Genomic DNA, 22,562 nt, shown 5'->3' with positions numbered 1-22,562 from the left:
AAACCATGATCACTATTCCGGAGAATCTAACTAACCTGTCCTGAACTTTAAGAAAAGAGAAATAATACTATAGAAACTGTCCTCATACCTAGGTTTATAGTTTAATACACTCAAAACATGCCACATTTATATCGTTCAAAACTGAAGAGTTTTTTGTTAGTTTAACTGGTCCCCACCCGTAGGTACGAAGTCCCTTGTTGCGGAATCGACGCTAAAGTTGAAGGTTTGGTGCCAATATCTTATAATTTAATAAATTGTAAGTTATTCTATGAATTATTTTATTTGTTGTTTTTGTTTGCCATTTTGCGAGCTAAGATATTCGCCCATGCAAGGTCGAAAATCGTTAGTACACTCAACAAGGCTCTTATTCTCACAAACCACAAACATCGGCACGAAGGAACAGTAAACGATTTTATTTAGATTACTTTTAAACTGACATTATTTACAGCATAAATAGATTCTATTGAATGCATACACATGTTATATATTCTCTTTGTCAGATCAAATGAATAAGGAAAAGCTTTAGAACAGAATTACAACAAGAAAACATAATATGATTTAGTTAACATTAGTTAAATTATGAGAAAACATTTACTTTACCTTTAATCACATTCTTTGTCACAAAACTCAAGAACCAAAATAATATCAATGCGTCTCGAATGGTAGTCTAAAAGCTATTATCTAACAACTATCATCTCCGTTCGTCGCCTGATTCCTCTCTCGCTAGTTTGTGAATAATATTTTAAAAATGAATAATTTTGTTTATGTATATAGAGTGTCTTTATAGAGTGACTTATTAGATATATTTTCCATTTATCTATTTCTTTTCAGCATCAAGAACTGTAGTTTAGTTATAGTATGTTTGTAATATGACATGTTGAGAGATAAAAATGTATCTATTAATTTTTTGTTAGATGTTAAAATCTTTCGAATTGCAGACTTTGCAACGTTGCTTTAAACTGAGGCATCCTTAATTAAACACCGTTAAAGTGAAAAAATAGATACAGGAAAAACAATAAATACTCCTACAACATATTGTAACAAATTTTATTGTGCCAAACTCCCAGAAACTTTCATATTGTCTTGTTTTTGGATAAAATCCTCCAGCCTTTCAATCGACGAAATTTGTATGGAAAATCCTTCATATTGAAGGAAATTCCTCAATTCTGACAACACTACGTGACACTACCATGTGCCTCATGCGTCATTTATCTCCACTATCTATACTGGCCAATTGGCATAACACTTAACAAGCCAAGGTATCGAGTGAGCTCTCGTAAAAGCTTTTTTTTTGATAAAGGTAAGTGAAAAGTCCGAAATTCTTTTAGTTTCAATTTTTACATCGTTTCTTTACATTGTAGAAACATTTTAAACCGATCTAGATAGGTACATCTAATAATACCCCCTTTTTGTCGGTACATTTGCTGTAAGATATTCATTTTCGGCTCGTTTGGTTCAGGAATTCGGCTATTTTCGCGTCGTCGGGACACCTTCTCATCGCCGCCTACGCGTTCTGCTCACACCATTGACAACGACATCGTCCTGTATATCACTCGTTGAGCGCTGCGTTTACAAATCGGCCTCGTGTTCCAGATAATTCAGCAACCAGTCGTATAAACTAAGTGCGCAACACATCTGACGCTCGTACAGGTCGTGTTAACAAGACGCAGGGACAAGAGATTTAACGAGTAAATTTGTGGAAAACTTAGAGAAACGACTGAAAATGCCATTGCAACGACAGACGCAGTATGCATACATACAAGGTTTAAATTAAAAGAAAAATGTTCTCTTTCTGAAAAAGCGTAACTCTGCTTAAAAATTTCATCAATTACCTACTAGTGTATGGGATTAAATATTATAGTCTTTTTGGTGATGGACATTCTCGTGTCGGTATTTATATGAGAAAAGGTTAGATATCCAATGGCCCTGTATTTCAAGAACTATGGAGGCTAGTACCTAGTACAAATCTGTGTGTGAAAGCCGCATCTTTGTATCTCTACACAAAAACGAGACACCCCATAAAAAAACAGAAAATGGGACACCCTGTACTTTTCGTACACACGAAAATCAGTACTCAAAGCCTATCTTTGCCGACCATGTATTCTTCTTACGACGCCGTCTCCTTTCGAAGGTTGGCGATCCAAATAGCTAACGTCATTCTAGATACAGCCATACGAAATATGTCGATTGATGAGCAACCAAACCATCTACGAATGTCCTTTAGCCAGGAATTCTGGCGTCTGCCGATAGATCTTTTGCCCTGGACTTTGCCTTCAATTATTAATCTGAGAAGTTCATACTTTTTACCCCTCATTATGTGGCCTATGTAGCATGTTTTTCTTTCTTTGATGGTAACCATGAGTTCTTTCTGTTTTCTCATTCGATTAAGAACCTCCACATTTGAAACTCTTTGGACCCATGATATTCTTAATATACGAAGGCATCTAGTTTTTTTTCTAACGATATGTCAAGAGTCCAACTCTCACACCCGTACAGGAGAACTGAAAAAATGTAGCATCTGACCATGCGTACCCGTAGCTCCAAACTCAAACCTTGTGAAAAATTGTCTCATATGTATAAATGTTTTTCTAGCCTGTTCTATGCGGCTTCTAATTTCTTTCTTCGGGTCGCATTGATCATTTACAATACACCCCAAATACTTGTATGAAGACACTTGCTCTACTGGGTCACCGTTGATATCCAGGTGAATCTGCACAGGTGTTTTGGTGAATGCAAGAACCTTCGTTTTTGTGGTATTTATGAGGAGACCGCGACCATGTATACCAGGTGTTAAAATAATAAAAAGAAAGAGAAGATATCGACAAACGATATTCAAAAAATGACAGAAAATACGATTTACTTGTGAATTTAAATGACAGACACTGTCACGGATCCTATCGTTGGAGAGGCATGGGAGAGGCTATATTTCAAATCGAAAGCAAACTGTTTGTTCTTTTTATTTTATTACTGGTAAAAAATTGAAGCAATTTTGAGTAAAGTTGCCGTAGAAATGACTGTAATTAAAAACTGAAATTAAAGTAAGATAATAATTTTATACAAAAATTTAAACGTTATCACAGTTGTGGGCGAATGAAATATAACGAAAAGTTTGTGGCTTTTTTCTCAATTTTATCAGCTCGGAAAGAACATTACCGCATCCTCTTGCAAACCAAATTTATATCCATATCGACTAAACATTGTTTTTCGTTTTTTTACGTCAATATTCTTTTATCTTTTTAAAAATTCTTGTTTTTTTAAAACTAAAGTAATATAAAAATGTAGTAAGTTATTAATGATTTTTTCACTATATGCTAGATATCTAGAAAACCTACATAATACATGCACAACGAAATGAACGACATCATCAATTTTTTCCCTATTGTTCTTTAACAGAAATCGTAATCGTTCTGTATACCATTAAAGTAGTACTTTACCTATTTAAGAACAAATCTAACCGGTACCTACGCGATCGCATAATTACTTGGCCTGTCTTTAGTACGATTTTATTGGAAAATCTGACCACAATAGGTGTGTTTCACTCGTTGATGGATGTTATTATGGGCAGACCCGTAGTACCACACGCGCGACGCTTGTTTTTTTGGTTCTATCCCAGTGTGGGAAGGGAATTTGCTGAAAAAAAAATGATCTAACCTAGTTGTTGCTTGTATTTAGTGCGTTTATTGTAAAGAGGATTATTTTTTGCAGCAGAAATTTTAAAAGAACCTTTTTTTATTAATCTTTGTTTTCTGTTGTTTTAGGATGAAAATTCACGTGAAGAAATATTTTAAGTTAAGTGAAGATATTATTGCAGATAAAATAAAAATGTGTTACTTCGAAATAAAGATTATTACTTGAGCTCAAAGTTTTCTTTGTATATTCCTTTATTTCATGTCCTCTTTCGTGATTTTTAATTCGCATTAGAATGCGTATTATTTTTGTGTGTAGAACAAAAAAATCATATCTGCCAAGAACAAATAAAAAAATTAGTCAAGTGCGTGTCGGACTCGCGCACGAAAGGTTCCGTACCATTCATTATCTATACAACATTAGACACAATATTATTATAAGTTTTTTTTTCGATTTAGCTGAAATTTTGAATGCGCGTATAAGTAATTTAAAAAAAAATGAAGAAACACATTACTAAAAATTGTATGGTCATTGTCAGACTTATGAAACTGTCGGTTCATAAGATAGACCTTTGTGACAGACTTTGGTTACGGAACCCTAAAAAAACAATATCAATTGGAACAATTCTGAATTTTATTATACCTAGTATTTTCAGGAATTTAAAAATATTACAGGGTGAATCTTAAATAAGAGCTTCAACTAAAGAACGTGTCGGTTACCGTTGGAGAACAGAAGCAGACTAACTATTTCTCGACTTCGCCAATGTTTTTGGTCTTTTTGGTTGTTTTAATCTTTCTTCCGAGTCTTTGTGTCTGTCGCTGAGCTGCGAGAAGCTCGTGCACAATTAATCAAGACGATTTGGCAAAAGCGCCGACACTTCGCTACAAATTAAAATGGCCGAATTAATGGTTCTCGTTGTGTCGTTACGACTCCGTCTCTCCGCACAAAGCACAAGAGGAATTGTTACGCTCGTTTTGTTGTCGTTTAAGCTAAAACAGCGAAATGGACAAAGTTAATTTGCTTTTTATAGACCCAGTACCAATTTTTCAGTTATTTTTATGAATATACCAAGCGTCTCGGTACCTATGTTTTTTTTAGGGTTCCGTACCCAAAGGGTAAAAATGGAAACCCTATTACTAAGGCTTCGCTGTCCGTCCGTCCGTCTGTCACAAAGATCTATCTTATGAACCGTTATAGCTAGACAGTTGAAATTTTCACAGATAATGTATCTATGTTGCCGCTATAAGAACAAATACTAAAAACAGAATGAAATAAATGTTTATAAATAAAAAAGTACTTTCCCTAAACATTATCTTTTAAGTAAGAATTTTACATAGAATCTTTCAAGTCCTGGGTGGTCGCGTGGTTAAAGCGTTAGGACTTTACGCTGCTATGACGTTGGAGCCGTAGTAAGGCAGGTTCGAATCCTAGTCAAAGCGATTTTTTTAATCGTTTTTTACATATTTTTACATATTTATTTTTACTTTTTACATATTTATTATTGATTAATACAATTTTTAGTAATGTGTTTCTTCATTTTTTTTAAATTACATTCAAAATTTCAGCTAAATCGGAAAAAAAGTTTATTATAATATAGTGTTTAATGTTGTATAGATAATGAATGGTGCGGTGCGCGAGTCCGACCCGCACATGATCCATTTTTATAGACGCAGTACCAATTTTTCTTCTTATTTTTATGAATATACCAAGCGTCTCGGTACTCGGTACCTATGTTTTTTTTCATGTGGAACTAATAATTGCAATAAAACAACAGTCTTGTCGACAGACCGCGGTACAATCGGCACCGCCGTCATAATAGTACCGCGATAAATCGCGGTAGTGTCCCGGGGCCAAGTCGGTCGATAACCGGCGCGTTAAATTAATTTCGATATCGACAGCCTCCTGCTACCATATCGGCTACCGAATCCGATTGCGAAACACTCGAAACGGGCAGTACTGCACACATACGGAAAGTATAAATTTATTATAAGTGTGCACAACATAGAAATCGCCTCTCGGGGACGTATTCGTAATCGTTTTCGTCGATTATTCGCGTGGGAATCGAAAGCGACGCGCTAGGGATGGGCCGGTCGTATCGATATTTTTGTATCGATATATCCGGAGAGATATAAGTATACTAACGTGTACCCGCGACTTCGTTCGCGTCGAATTAATCAATTGTAATGGTGATGATAAAGCAAAGCAAGAATTTCCATTAACATACAAACTGGATAAAATTTTCTCACATTTATGTCAGCATGAGAAAAAACAACATGGCGATATTATTATATAACTTGGTAATATTTGAGGGGTAGTTTCATCTCGTTTGAAATTTGACTTTCGAAAAATCCGTTTGCCAAAAATAAGCTTTTTACGTCAAGCAGTTTAAGCAGAATCGTGGTGGAACCAGATGGAAAAAGGATGTTGAAGAGGACTTGAGAAGGATAAGAGTGGAAATCAGTTCTGGAGAAATTTCTTCGAGTGTCCTAGTGTTCTTAGTGTTTCTTATCGGTATTATCAAACCGTCTTCGACGACGTTCTTTTGATACACTAAAACAATTGAAATAATTTTATAAAAATTATACTTTTATTGATTATTATATCGATTTTTTTCGTTGTTCGCGACCCATTCCTACCGGCGAAAAACCACTTCTCGCCTTTTTGATTTATCGGTCCGCCACCGGTAAAATGGCTGAAAACTGGACCCGCATTCTCTTTAGGTAGTACCACTGTACACTTGACGTTGCCGCGCCCAGCACTCACACACTCGCACACCGGTTCGTTCGGTCGTACCGATAAATTTCTTCGGCGCATTATTTATACAGTTTTAGCGCTCTCTTTATTAACATAAAATCCGCGCGGCCGGTACTACTGCGACCAGGTAGTACCACCACCGGTCGCAAATTTTCATTAGGAATAAGGTTTTTTACGGAGAGTGGCGATTTCCCATGGGTTCGGTACCGGTCTGTGCAGCGTCGTCGTCTGGAGACCGCTAAATATTAATAAGGTACGACCACGGAGCGGATTAAGGTAGTACCAGAAGAGACTAGAAAGCGCATTGCTCTGGGCTGGTTTAAATTTAAAATTAATTCTAATATACCGTAAAAAAAAAAGTATACCGATGTCGCAAGAAATTCTCTTTTTTACAGGGTTTTATATTTGTATGATTCTGTGTGTAGTAAAAGAAGTACCAGTTTGAAAGACCATTCATAAAATATTATTTTGCCATAAAATCACTCCGTGGCATCCATCAGAACCCGATACGTGCTCGTACTGAGCTCGTTTTAACGCTCCATTTGGTACTGCTAACACGAATAATCGCACTTAAACTAATGTTCAAGCGCGTCCAGAGGTACGATACACTGACACGTAACGAAAGGACACTTTTAATAACTCGGCAGTACCCGCACTTCTGTAAACATCTGCAAATAATAAGAAAAAACAGCAAATTGGTCGAAGGAATTTATCCTTATCTGTGATAAATGTTTAAATAAACTTTTCAAATTTCAATCCTTCATATTTTCTCAATGACTCGACAGATTTTCAAAAACGAAGCGGGAAAGTATAGAGGATAAAAAGCCCTTTTCATTGCGGTACCACCTGACCCCCCTTCCCATTTGAAAAAAGTTGGGGAATGACACCCCCGCTTAGAGGTTGAAGATTTTGCAATCATTTTTGGGGCAAAAGTTGTCCCCCTCACAAACAAAATTGAAGTGTTTTTGAATTTCCTGAAAAAAAATTACCCTGGCCGTTATGCCTTGCGGAACGTTTTCGATGGGCCACCCTGTATAACACGCGTAGGCAGACGCTGGTACCACGAGAGAGAAAGATAGTTTAGTATATTCATGAATAAAAAATAAAATTACCTGTAGTAAGATTATCGGTAAATTATTTTGGGAATATTTAGTTAAATATTGGCCGGAAGGTACCACTTTGGTACTGCCAAATTACGCCGAACTCGGGGCACCTGCCTCGTGATTGTTTTTTTTTATATTTTTGCCCAAATTAACTTGTCGCAAGCTCGCCGATGGTACCGGGCCATATCTAGAGGCAGTCATCGATTTATCTAATAACGTTAAATTGTCGGTACGACCATCTGATAACGATTGTTTTTAAATCGAAATAACGGACGACGCAGAATAATCGACGGGTACCATCTGAGCGGCATGAATGATTTTAATCTTAAGTAAATAATGATGGTAATAATGAAACAGGTTGGTTGTTTTAACAATAATATCCATGAGATGTTTTTAAGTATTCACCCTGTATATTGTAATATAATGTATTACACCTTGTATTGTAATATTGTATACACCTTGTATTGTAATATAATGTATAATATTATTTGTATAATGTTTTGTATTATCTTTTGTTTGTTTGTTTGTGTACCTTGTTTTTTTTACTTTGTTTGTTAGTTTACCTTTGTCCACAAATTGAAAAATTTTTTGACAATAAAGGCATTTATTTATTTATTTATTTATATCGGGTGTCTAGGAGAGTCTAAGAAACAAAATATATCTGAATATCCATGGGAAAAAGGACTCTTAATCAACAGGTAGTACGATAGATCAGCAGCTAGCATCGTAAAAAAGCTCTAAAATTAAATTAAGCTATAAAAAATCCTTGTTCGGGCAGTTAAAACTGTCATTTTTCGGTACAATGCCATATAAAACAGTCAAAAAAGACCGCCATCAATTTAGAGAAGGAAAAATCCACCCCCTAAGACGTGTTGATAGTAATCTGAGGTAGAAAAGGCAATAAAAGTGCCCCTCTAATTAGAAAAAAAAAAAGAAAAATATAAAACTGTTTGATTTATGTTTAGAGAAAATAAATGAAGAATGTTAGGGAGGGGGATTAATCACCAGGACATTGCAGATCTATTGTTTTTCCCCCTTTCTTGAGTTATAAGGAGTTATAACTACAGTGTCCTGTAGAAAAGCTATCTAGGTCGCTGGCACCTATTTTCTTTGCCTAATTTGTTCAGCTTCTCTAGGCAGGGACTGGTAAAAAGCGGTTCAGAGAGCTTGAATTCTGATAGCTTAATCACGATCCTGCTCAAACCACTCAACGTAAGAAGCTCAATTTTGGCATACAGGTTGATTCTAGGGTGTAGAGGTTCGATAAGAAGGGATTTTTCGAAATTCCAGTTCCAAGAGGGTGAAACCACCCCACAAATATTACAATATTTTTTATTTAAAGAACGGTCAAGTTTCCGAAAAAACGCTTAAACACGTATATTTTATTTTGTTTTTTTGCATATTTTAAGATTTTTTAAAAATGTATACAGCGTGTTTCGAAAAATCTGGTCATTGATTAATTACGATCCTGCTTAAAGCGCTTGACGTAAAAAGCTGATTTTTGGAAAACAGATTGAATTTAGGGTGTAGAGGTTCGATAAGAAGGGATTTTTCGAAACTCGAATTCTAAGGGGGTGAAACTATCCCTCAAATATTAAAATATTTTTTATTTAAAAACCGGTAAGTTTTTGGAAAAACTCTTAAACACGTATATTTTATTTTGATGTTTTACATATTTTAAGATTTTTTATAAATTTATACAGGGTGTTTCATAAAATATGACCAGTGAGTAATCACGATTCTGCTTAAACTGCTTGACGTTTAAAGGTGATTTTTGGCAAACGGGGTGTAGATGAGGTTCGATAAGGGGGGTTTCTCGAATCTCAAATTCCAAGAGGGTGAAAACGCCCCTCAAATATTACAATATTTGTTATTTAAAAAACGGTTAGTCTTTCGGGAAAACGCTTGGACAAGCATAATTTATTTGTTTTTTTTTTAAATATTTTGAAATTTTTTAAAAAATCATACAGGGTGTTCCAAAAAGTTGAGTAATTTCTTAACCACGATTTTGCTTAAACTGCTTGACGTAAAAAGCTTATTTTTGACAAACGGATTTTTCGATAGTCAAATTCCAACGAGATCAAACTACCCCTCAAATATTACCAAGTTAAATAATAATATAACCATATTGTTTTTTCTCATGCTGACATAAATGTGAGAAAAGTTTACCCAGTTTGTATATTAATGGAAATTCTTGCTTTGCTTTATCATCACCATTACAAATGATTAATTCGACGCGAACGAAGTCGCTGGTACACGCTATTTATATATAAAATTCTTTACTTTCAAACATGTTTACGGACTTGAAACTGTCCCAAACGCCATCTACATGTTTTCTATCGCTCTAAAACTTAATAATTCGCTTTTTTACCGTAGTTTCCATAAAACTGCGACATCGTACGTCGTAAATGGTACCCATCAAGTCCAAGAAACAGGAAAAAAACTCAATAAAAGCACGAGCTAAAAGTAACTAATGTCCCAGCCGCCTATAAGATAAATCCGTTTGCTGTCTATAATTTCCTCCCAAATCGGATCGGTACCCCACCGAGCACCGAGAAAAAATCGCGCGCATTTTTCTACAGATACACGCTTTTACCTTAAAAGCGGGAAATATTTCAGTACGACCGAAGTACTAGAAAAAAACCTGCCGAAGACAATTTGTTGTGGAGCTCGCGACGAAAGTGATGCCTATCGGGCGGCAAGACGCTTGATTTATGGCGAAAATAGGCAGTACCGGTAGTAGTGGTACCGCGTCCTGAAATTCTCCCGGTTTCTCTGTAAATCGAATACGGCGATGTTTTTATGCCGGTACTATGAGAAAAAAAGTCTATATTTGTAGTAAATTCCATCCCAAATATGAACGTTATGCTTTTCTGCTGTTACTTAATTCATTATTGTTTTTCGTTCGTGATGTTGAATGAGGTTTAAACAGTATTGTATACAGAGTGAATTGCATTATTTAATAAAACGAGGTCAAAATAGATGAAAAAGAATATTTAAGTCTTATTTTTTTGTTTAGAACTATTTATATTCTAACTACTATAGTTATAACCTTATTGATTTATTGATTTATTGATTTATTGATTTTTTGATTTATTGATTTATTGATTTATTGATTTATTGATTTATTGTTTTATTGATTTATTGATTTATTGATTTATTGATTTATTGTTTTATTGATTTATTGATTTATTGATTTATTGATTTATTGATTTATTGATTTATTGATTTATTGATTTATTGATTTATTGATTTATTGATTTATTGATTTATTGATTTATTGATTTATTGATTTATTGATTTATTGATTTATTGATTTACTGATTTATTGATTTATTGATTTATTGATTTATTGATTTATTGATTTATTGATTTATTGATTTATTGATTTATTGATTTATTGATTTATTGATTTATTGATTTATTGATTTATTGATTTATTGATTTATTGATTTATTGATTTATTGATTTATTGATTTATTGATTTATTGATTTATTGATTTATTGATTTATTGATTTATTGATTTATTGATTTATTGATTTATTGATTTATTGATTTATTGATTTATTGATTTATTGATTTATTGATTTATTGATTTATTGATTTATTGATTTATTGATTTATTGATTTATTGATTTATTGATTTATTGATTTATTGATTTATTGATTTATTGATTTATTGATTTATTGATTTATTGATTTATTGATTTATTGATTTATTGATTTATTGATTTATTGATTTATTGATTTATTGATTTATTGATTTATTGATTTATTATTACTATTTATTGATTTATTTATATTTTAATTTTTTTAGATACATATTTTTTCTAACTTGCCCATTAAGATGACGTCATGTTCAGGCTAAGAAGTAAAGATTGGAAAACGGGTGTCTAGTTATATTATGGTCTAAGGTTGTGAAAATGTTTTTTTTTTCTGTAAAATTGGTTGGAATTTTAGTATCTTCCTCAGATAAAGTAAAAATAAACCGAAAAAAAACTAAAATACATCGTCCTTGTTTATTTGCATTTTTAAATACTTGGCTGTCGTGTCCGACACCAAAACGGCGTATACACTGATTTACAAGCGCCATCTTCTCGGCCGTTTTAATTGAGTTTCACTGTTTCGCGGCCGCTACCTGTACAAAATACGAAAAAATCGTCTCTCCGGTATATCGGTACCACCACCGCCGGTACCGCCACCGCGCCGCGTCCGCCGAGGTGGTTCTAATTGATATAAACGTTAGTTCTAGCCGTTAATTAGGACGCCAGCGGCAGGTGTAATTGCTCTGTGGCAAGGTTCGGGGTACTTAATTGATCTATATACAGAGAGGAATGTTTTTTTTCCGAGACGTTCGTTTTAAAATAGCGTATCTCCAATACAAACAGAGATAATGTCGTGATTAAACAAACAAAATGCTCACAATAGATGAGGCTACAATGCGATTTGATTTAGCAATAGGTAGAAGAGCGAAACGCTTGCCCAGCAGTTAAAAGACCATACCATAACTTGGTATACTGATGCTTCCAAAACCAATACGGGAACAGGGATCGGAGTGTTTGGGCCGGGAGCTAATTACTCCGAACCAATGGGCACTTACCCTAGTATCTTACAGGCAGAAATCTACGCTATCGAAAGATGCGTACAACTTATCTTAGATAGGAACTATCGGAAACAAGAAATAGCCATCTTATCTGATAGTCAAGCAGCGTTAAAGGCGATCAACTCAGTATCAATCAATTCGAAATTGGTCAAAGAATGCATAGAGAAGCTGAATAAATTAGGCAAAGAAAACAAAGTCTTCCTACACTGGGTGCCTGCTCACCAAGGGATAGAAGGCAATGAAAAAGCAAATAATCTAGCTAGGAAAGGAGCGAACACTCCACTAACTGGACCAGAACCGTTCTGCTTTCCGAGTGGTAACCAACTCAAGGCGGAACTCAAGAACTTGGAAGGTTCCATCCGCAACCTGGAATGGAAATCTTGCAATGGTCTAGGACACTCGAAGAAGTTTCTGAGGGCTTATGATCAAGAAAAATCACAGATCTTCCTGGGTCTGGTAAAATACAATCTTCCGGATTGTCACAACAGGACACTGTCTCCTCAATGAACACCTCATTGTAGATTGAAACTAAGAAGAAACGGCGAATGGTGAGATTCTGTGGGGAAGATGGTGAAACACCAGTACACCTCATCACTGAAGTGCGCCGAGACGACAACCATTCGTGCCATGAATTTTCTGGTACGACTGATATTGGAGATGGAGAACTACCCTCTATAAAACCGTCCCAGATACTGGCTTTTGTCAAAGCCCTGGGACTGTATGATGAGTTATGATTCAAGAAAGGGGGACACAATGGATCTGTAAGGTCGAAGTGATTAACCCCCCTCCCACTCATTCTAATTCTAATTCTAGCAATAGCTACTACAGCTGCTGCACCTTACAGGTTGTTAAGTTCGGGCTAAAAACTTCGTCTTATTGTTGTGCCCTGTATATGCTCAAAATAAATTCAGAATAAAAATTCCTGACGTAGCATCCGTTAAGAAGGAATTAATTTACAATTAAGAAAAAATCATCAAAATCTAACGAGTGGTTCGCGAGAAATCCAACTTTGAAATTGCGACTGAAATTGTGAGTTTATATCAGAAGTTTCTGAGATATGGTACTTTAAATTCATTATTTCCGACAAACAGGCCAGAAATCTAAACTGATCTCTAAGACATTTTGACAATAAAACCTAGAATTAAACGGCGGTACTGTTTTAAATCTAATAACAAAGCGGATTATATTGGGTACAAAGAAAGAAAAAAAACGAAATGACTGAGTGACCGTAACTGAAGTAATTGATCGCGATTCAATTACGAAAGACCGTGACCCGAAGTAAGTAGTACCTGGCGGTACGCAAATGGATACGGTACAAAGACCGATATTGGCAAATAAATGTGGAGTAGAGTGATTATGGCTTGTCTATGAGTCATTAAACCGGTGTTATTCGCCGAATAACAAGTGTCTAGTTGCACTATACTTTTCATCGTTGTAATACTAAATAAAATGTCGTTATTTTACTTTTCCTTTTTCATAAAAATTGTTTATTTTTTTAGTGTCCCGTACCCAAAGGGTAAAAACGGGAACCCCATAACTAAGACTTCGCTGTCCGTCCGTCCATCTGTCACAAAGGTCAAAATCTTATGAACCGTTATAGCTAGACAGTTGCAATTTTCACAGATAATGTATCTATGTTGCCGCTATAAGAACAAATACTAAAAACAGAATTAAATAAATGTTTATAAATAAAAAAGTACTTTCACTAAACATTATCTTTGAAGTAAGAATTGTTCAAGTCCTCGGAAGTAAGAATTGTTCAAGTCCTACGTGAATCAGATGTACAATGTGTACAATCAGATGTCAATGACATGAAATTGTATTATACCATTTTTCACCCATCTCTTGAAGTTTTCGTAGAAAATTCATTTTCTTATAATTTTGACCTCATTTATCACTATACCTATGGAATATTGACATTTTAGATTTTTTTATAGCACCATAATATCACAGATAACACATAATATGTACAAAATGTACAGGTGGTAAATATTGCAAGCCCATTGGCATACAAAAAAAACTATTTAAATCTTTGTAAAAGAGTATACCAATTAAATATATCACCATTATTTCCTACAAAAAAACACCAAAAGTTAGTTAATTACATACTTGTAAATTGTTTTAATTAATAAATTATTCTAAATAAATGTGGATTTGGCTCAGAAATCAATATAATAATAAGTTATGAAAATGAATGTCTCTGTTTTTATAAATAAGCATTCGTCAATAAATGAAATAAAATTTATAAGGTGTTACTTTTTACCACACTGTCTAATACACACATAAAATTCAGTTTTTTAGTATTTGGAACAGTTATTACTTTAACGTAAACAGTCAATTTAATGTAAAAGCGTTAGGACTTTACGCTGCTATGACGTTGGAGCCGTAGTAAGGCAGGTTCGAATCCTAGTCAAGGCGACTTTTTTTAATCGTTTTTTTTTAATTTTTACGTATTTTTACATATTTATTGTTACTTTTTACATATTTATTATTGATTAATACAATTTTTAGTAATGTGTTTCTTCATTTTTTTTTAAATTACTTATACGCGCATTCAAAATTTCAGCTAAATCGAAAAAAAAGTTTATAATAATATAGTCTCTAATGTTGTATAGATAATGAATGGTACGGAACCATTTATTGTTGTCCAATTTTTATTAAATTATTATTGTTCTCTTTCTCTCTCTCAAATAGCGATATCGTGATGAGCCTGAGTGGTCAAGCCAAAGAACCAGAAGTCTCTAATCTGTGGGAACCGATTAGCAAACGACTTATTATCAATTCGAAGAGATTCAGAATGGGCGCATAAAAAACGGATTTTCGACGTGTAAAACGGCCGTTATACCGTCGCAGTGCCTCATGGCATTAATCTTATAATTTGTTTCCATTTTGTTTCCTCTATCTTAATTCTATCTTCTTAATGGCAGATATGACTTTTTTAAATTTTGAATATATTCAACCCATGTGGTTATTTACAGGGTGAGTCTATAAAGTAAAATAACTTTGCTATTTTGGACTTATTTGTAAAAACGGTAAAGATAAAATTTGTTTCTTTTGTCGAGATCTACAAGCCCTGAAAATATGTGCACTTATTTAAGACTCGCCCTGTATAATGTTATCTTAACATTGCCCCTTATTCTTTTTTAAACGCAACAGTATTATTATTTTTCAATCTCTTGAAACTAAACTAAAAAAAAATATTTATGAATCAGATATATCAATTATTATTATTGTCGCTTTAAAGAGCTTTGAAAATACACATAATATAGTAAAGTTCGAGCTGGAATGCTACTTCTACGCCTACTCTGACACCGATTTTATTCAGTCACACGGTATATTATACGTAGAATGCTGTCGTCTCCAGCAGAGAGTCAAACGGTGTGTGTGTGTTTCTTCACCGGCCATCTCTAGAACTTTACGATTAGTAGGTTTCATAATAATAAATCGTGGTACAATGCCGATGTTGATGTCTTCGCCTATGGATGTTGGCTTGGTGCCTAATGGTATTTTTCAATGGGACAACAGGTGTTTAACAGCTATCGCATTCCCCAAAAATCCGATCCTTACTGTAATTTATTTATTTTATGTAAAAATCTACCTGTTGTATTGTGAAATCTATAGAATTATAGATATTTCTCAAACCTATGCATGCTAATTGAGGTATTTTTTTTAAAACATCATTAATACTAGTTATTTATTAGCTATTTTTAATGAAATAGTCTGAAAAACACTGTAGGTACTACTAAAAACACTACCTAGAGATCTGTCTTAATCTCTGTTATCGAGTGCCTCTGGTTTTATTTATGGGGATAGAGACCAAATAACCAAAAGCCAACACACACAGTGTGCCAGTGTGTGTTAGGGCAGGTGCACCGAATGACCCGAAGCTCCAATTATAGGTAGCCCTTGAACAGGTACCGTGGGTTCTTGTGTTTAATTGAGATCGTTTGTTTCTTTTTCCAAATTCTGCTACTGTTAATACAAATGAGGGGCTACCAGTTTTTTGACAGAATATATAAATTGTCTATTTTTGTTGGTTTTATTTGTCTATTTTTTCTCAACATAATCTAAAAAAAGGTCAGAAGATTGTATATCATTTCTGATATCAGTTGTACCAAAATTTATGGCATGAATACGGTTGCCGTCTCGGAGCACTCAGTGATTAAAACTTGAACACCCTGTAGCTACGAAACAAAACAGAATCGGACCTATGTTTATTTGAAAAATAAATCATATTTTTATGTGAGGAATCTCCCCGGGGGAGATGGCACATGTTTTTTTTGAAACAATTTCAACAACATTTCAAATTATTGAAGAGCATTTTTCCGTATTATATCATAAAAGACGTATTTTTTGAAAGAGCTCTCTACACCTGAGCCTTTTTTAGTCACCTGTCGCGAGTGCATGTATAACGCAGCTGATAAAAATAATAACACGTATATATAGTAAACACGAAGTACCTCTAGTTAATTTAATGGTACGCTGGTTATCGAACCACCAAAGGGACGCGCAGAACAAAGAAAATTCACGTTAATATCCGAAGAAAAAAATTGTATATTATTTAAAATTTAAACGTATTTTTTATCAATAAAAATAATATTATGATATATTATTTTTAATTCTTACCGTTTTTTCTATGCGATGTGGTGTACAGGGTGATTCTGATTGAGCTCCCTGGTATATAACTGCTTATATTTTCAGTATATGACACCTGAAACAAATGCAAAATGAATTTTAAAACATTTCTAGAGATGGGGTTTCTAAGAAAAAAAGTTTATTTCTCCACAGTACCTTAAAAGCCTACAAGGAAGTTACTACAACAACTAATAAATCCTTTCTAGCGATTAACATTTTACAGCTTTAAATTATTATTATTTATGATTTTTCCCAATTTGCAGTTAAAATCTTTTATCTGTTTCTCTCGAAAATGCCGTTCTTTAATGGTCTTCCTTTGGACACGCGTAATCCAATTTGCTACGAACGCACGGTATACAGATAGATATATTATTCTTTCTATGTATTTATCGGTACTTCCCACCCGCCTTTTCAAATAATGTTCTCACATAAATAGCGGGATTAGGCCTTTTTAATGGGATTCCGCGTCTACAAGTTTTTGTGATCGTGCGTATCTATAGATGAAAACGATGATGCGGCTATTTACATAGAGATATTCTATTAGTATTCCATTTATTTTGAATAGATTAATTTTTTTCCGTGCGTCATCGATTATACAGGGCGTTTCTCATAAAAGTGCAAGTATTTTAATTTGAAAACTTTCGTAGAATATTGTGTAGATAAAAATAAGTAAAAAAGATCGTATAAATGTATGTCCTAAAATTCTTTTCAAATTTATGATTTCCGTCTAATAACTATTCAGTTAACATGTGTAATTTATGTCAGTGATGACAGGTATTGATAATTTCGATTCCAAATATCTCGAGAACCATTACTCGTAATGATCTTTACCTTTTTAGTATTGAAAATACTTCTGGCCACGTTTATATGGGACCCATCTTTGAAAAAACGACATGCTAGAGCCGCATGGGTTCGATAACCTGCCTGTCAACACGTTGATAGTTTAGCCGGCGTTATAGGAATATGGAATAGGGCAAGGTCGTTCAAAGGCCGAAATGAGGTAGAGGTCGTAAATAAAATGATCCATAATGTTAAAATACGCTTCGAAGTGTTAAAAGTGTTGAAAATTGATTAAAATCTGTTAGGTTTAAGATATTGGTGAGTACTTTTTGAGTTTTAAGTCAAGTATGTAGGTGAGAGAAATATTATGTGATCTATTCGATTGTATAAGCCGTGAAGCTAATAGGGTGTGTGTTATATTTCATAAATATTTCATTTTATTTTGTTCGTAATTGTGAGTCTTGTAAGCTCACACTGTATTCGTAAATAATAAGGTATTATCCTTATTATGGTACATACGCTTAATTTTATATGTATGTATATAATTTTGTATTCTCTGTTTAATGTATTTGTACACAATTTTTTTATATATTTCTTAATTATCATATTATTTAACAGTATCAAAAGTAATGTTGCCTCCCATTTTTATACAGGGCAGTAAAGTTTTCAGGAAAATCAGTTTTTTTTATAACACTGATACTATTTTAAATATAGTTGCGTCCTTACGGGATTGGGTTAGTTAATTAAATTTGATTTCTTGATTTTCTTAAGAATTGAATAGCGAAGTGCTTTAGACTTTAAATCGATACATATAATAATATTCTTTTTTCTCCGAAATTATGGAATTGTCTGGTTGTAAAATTTATTGATTTTAGTATACTTTAGTTGTTATTAATATAAGTTAAAAAGACGCTAACTTCTTTATTGCATTTTTTAATTGATTAGCATTTTTTTTGATTTTATCCAGTGTGTAAGCCACCAATGCACATGTCATATTTTGCACCCATACCTCATATTTGTATTTTACCACATTTTAAATTTATATGTATGCATGTATGTTATTTTTGATTGTAATATAATATTTGCTAAACTTTCTATCATGTTTTATGTATTTGTATATCATTTTTTATATTTCCCGTAATTTTCACATTATTTTACAGTCGACATCAAAAATAATGTTGCCTCTTGCATGACATAATATACGTATAAGTATTTGTTAAAAACAATACTCGCCTATTTTATAAACATAATTACTTGAAAAAAAGATACCTATTTGGCTTATTTAGGTATATCCACTAATTTTTGCACTTCGAAATAAAGTAATTTTCGGAAATACAAGACGTTTTGAAAATGAAAATGTCTAAGCACCTCTCGTATCCCAACGATCTCATAACTTATCGAAAAGGTAAAAACTAATGGTCGTGTAAATTTTGAACTTACTGAATTATGCTAGAACTGCTTTTTCCTAGTAAATTATGACAGTTAAAACTTAATTTTTTAATTTCATTATCTCTTGGATGGTCTATTTAATCATCAATTTCTTGTTCTCCTTTGTAGCTTTATAAAAATAATATTTTTACGTATATTTACTTTTAAATTATAATTGACAACGACAAATCATAGGCTATGCGAGTCTTTGCAGTATAACTTAATTCAAAATTGGTCGCAAATTTCCTTAATTAACCTAGCATAAGTCGTAATACAGATTATATCAGTGTAGGAGTAATCAGATCGGAAGTCATAATTTGAATCGGATATAAAATGCAAATATAATATATAAATATAAAATCCAATAGTTCACGTGATGACTCGAATCAAGTGGTCTGTGGTACCTTTTAAAAAATGGCGGATAAGCGAAACGGTTCATCGTTCATAAACTGAATCTTCGTTAAAAAAAATCTTAAATACTACCAGAAGATGAAAAAAAAAGCTAGAAAACTTAAATTAAACGTCGAACGTTGTCGAGCCTATAGAAATCGCAAGAAAATTGCTAAAGTTTTATCAGTAATACAATCGGTACTTCTTTTTCGACCTTGGAAGATTTTGAAGGACCATAAGAGACAACAGGAAATATAAATCAGGAAGGTAAGTAATAATACCTAATTTGAATATGGTTAATAAATATTACCGTGACTTACCACTGGTGTATATACGGATATGGAAAACGTCTCGGAGAGCCAAGATAATAAAAATGATTTTCATAAGAAATAAGAAGTTTCTTATTCGCAGCATTTCAAAAATATTTTATGACAAGCCTCTGGACAGGCACACATGTCAAAGATATTAAAATTGAGGGGCTTAGAATCTTAATCCGGCGTCCGTTTGTCGTTCATCGTTCCGTCAAACCAGTAAAATTGAAATATTATCTGTCATTTTTGAAATAAACCAATAAAACTGGTTAAAAACAACAAGAGACTACGCATGACGGATTTATATTTAAACCCATCCATAGCTAACTTAAAAAATATTGGAAACTTTTTTTAGTAAAATAAATAGATTGGTATGGGATGTCATCTGCTCTTCTTGTCATCGTCTGTCTTACCTGAGAAAAAAAAAGAGTATACATGTATACATCGATAATCTAATCAAACTGGTAGTTACCGATATTAATTATTATTACGTTTACTTTCTTATTTTTCAGAATTAATATTAAAAAATTATATATAGGTACCTACCGTTAAAATCAGAAATCTTGTTTCAGATTTATATTTAATTAATAAAGTCCAATACAAGAAACAACATAATGAAACCACCATTACTAAGTGTCAAGATTTTATATTTATGGTTATTACTTTAGAAAAACAATAAAAACTTTTTGTGACCAAATTTTATTTTTTACATTAATTTTTATTAATGTAATTTATTTTTGCTGCTTACCGCCACGACCTTACATTGCATGGTTTCTGTAACCAAGAAATAAATATCACAATTCAGTAGTAAACATTATAAGGGTGACCGTAAAGTATCGAATAAGTTCATTTAAAATTAAGGGGTGTGTAAAAAAAAAGGTTTTTTCTTCGACAACCGCCAACTTGTGTCTGGTATTTTCAATACGCCTATGATGGTTGCGCATGTTGCAAAATCTGTGAATTTTTACGTAAAAAACAGTAGTTTACAGTAGTTTTATACAGGTACGGACGAAAAGTTATTACTCTTACTATGTAGGTGGTGTCCTCTACAAGTAGGAGTCATATTGACATCAAAATCAAATTTCTCATGTCAAAAAACTCCCAGACACCAATTTTCATCCAAATATTGACGTTCCTTCAGAAATTATGTGGAAAAAATCGAAATAAAAATGAAATTTCTACACCCTGTATCTCCGAAACTAAGCATTTTAGGACATACATTTATACGAACATTTTACCTATTTTCATCTGCAGAATATGCTGTCAAAGTTTCCGAAATACAGTTCGGACCACCCTGTATATTTCAAACTTTAGACATTATTTTTAAGAAAAAAAATCTATTGAAAACTTCACATTTTTACCGCAGGACAACAAGATTGTTCTTACTTAAATGAAAGAAAATCTTCGATTTTCCTTCAACTTAGAAAGTACCCACACAATCTTTCCCCGTATGTATACAGGTAGTACCAGTACCGGTAGATTTCTTCTGGCGAGATCAGCGGGCGGCGCGGCAGTCGAGTGAACCGTCAACCGAGAGGCCTCTGCAAAAATATGAGCTGCGTGCCGTATGCCGACGTAAATATTACAACTGTGTTATGCGGAGATGCTTATCTGAGATTCAAGCGGACGTAGCTACCGACAAGAGTCGGATTTACGAGCGACGCCGGCCATTTCCTAGATCACCCGCAGGATTATCTCAGATAGAGTACTGCCGCGGTACTACCTCATCGGCGATCCTGTTGCCCGATAAGAAGTCCAAAGGTGCAGTTTGGACAACTAAGATGGTTCCGAGAAGTTAGAAAGGAAGTGTACAGATAATGTTTGATTTCTCTCCGTTTGAAAAAAGAGAGAAAAAGGATTTAGAAAGAACTTATTCAGAGTCTATTACGCTGGACTGTTCGGGTCGCTCTCAGGGGTCTGGTGAAACGGGTGTGTAACCGAAGGAAATATATATTATATTTCAGAAATCTGCCTAAGTGCGGCGTTACACGGCCCGTTTTGCGGTATGGCAATATCGCATGAGATGGTATGGCAGATGTAACACCACCCGTTTTTGCGGGATGTGCGGCGACATGCTGCCGCAATGTGCGGGATGCGGGAATCTTGGTGACGACACAGTCAGTTGAATGTAAACTGTAGCACGGTACGTTTATGCGGTATGCCGCTTTGATCGCGAAAAGCAAAATATGTTCGATACGGACCAATTTATCGAGCTAAATCGTGGGTTACCTGCCCCTTGGGACAAATAAAACCCCGAGGGGTAAACTCCTGTGGATTTCTGGTGTACACCTATATGGATTTCCGTGGATTTCCATGGATGTCTGTGGATTTCCGTAGATTTCCGTGGATTTTTGTGGATGTCTATTAGATATCTGTGGATTTCTCTAGATGTCGTTAGTAGATTTCCTGACCAAAATGTGTACACCAGAAATCGACTTTTGATTAATAAATCCAAGGAAATCCACAGAAATCCAAGGAAATCCACAGAAATCCAAAGAAATCTAAAGAAATCCACAGAAATACACAGAAATACACAGAAATACACAGAAATCCAAAGAAATCTAAAGAAATCCAAGGAAATCCAAAGAAATACACAGAAATCTAAAGATATCCACAAAATCCACCGAAATCCAAAAAATATTAGCATTTTAAATAGTAATTTAATAATATAAAGTCGATATAGTATATTTTAGGAGATTTCTATATGGACATATGACCAAAGTAATAAAAAAAAATTGAGAGTGAGTTTTTTATCTGAATAAACGTCTATTTCACTTACTATTAATATTATTTGGTGATTAGTATTAGTTTAAACGTCAAAATGAAGTAAAAAGTAATAGACTTGGGATCATTTAAGCTGCAGTTTGACAGAATTTGTTATATAGAAAGTCATTAATACAAAGGTCTCTTTGAATGAACAAATCGGCAAC

The 22,562-nt window shown here is 33.8% G+C and overlaps 1 protein-coding gene across 2 annotated transcripts in view; it reads right to left on the bottom strand.

Moving 5' to 3' along the window:
* The window catches only part of LOC115880340 (zinc finger and SCAN domain-containing protein 10), a 73,308-nt gene that overhangs the window by 12,724 nt on the left and 38,022 nt on the right, over nt 1-22,562 (bottom strand). The window contains exon 2 of one of the 2 annotated variants that reach the window (XM_030897545.1): nt 16,715-16,799. The exons of the other annotated variant lie outside the window; for it this stretch is intronic. The gene's annotated coding sequence lies outside the window, so the exon portion shown is untranslated. The remainder of the gene's footprint in view (nt 1-16,714; nt 16,800-22,562) is intronic. 2 annotated transcript variants of the gene reach the window in all.

The sequence above is a fragment of the Sitophilus oryzae genome, unplaced genomic scaffold (assembly GCF_002938485.1).
Source record: "Sitophilus oryzae breed Bouriz unplaced genomic scaffold, Soryzae_2.0 scaffold_1621_pilon_pilon, whole genome shotgun sequence".
NCBI classification, from domain to species: domain Eukaryota; kingdom Metazoa; phylum Arthropoda; class Insecta; order Coleoptera; family Curculionidae; genus Sitophilus; species Sitophilus oryzae.
Note: the sequence above shows the minus strand (reverse complement) of the source record. Positions and strands in the feature narration are given on the sequence as shown.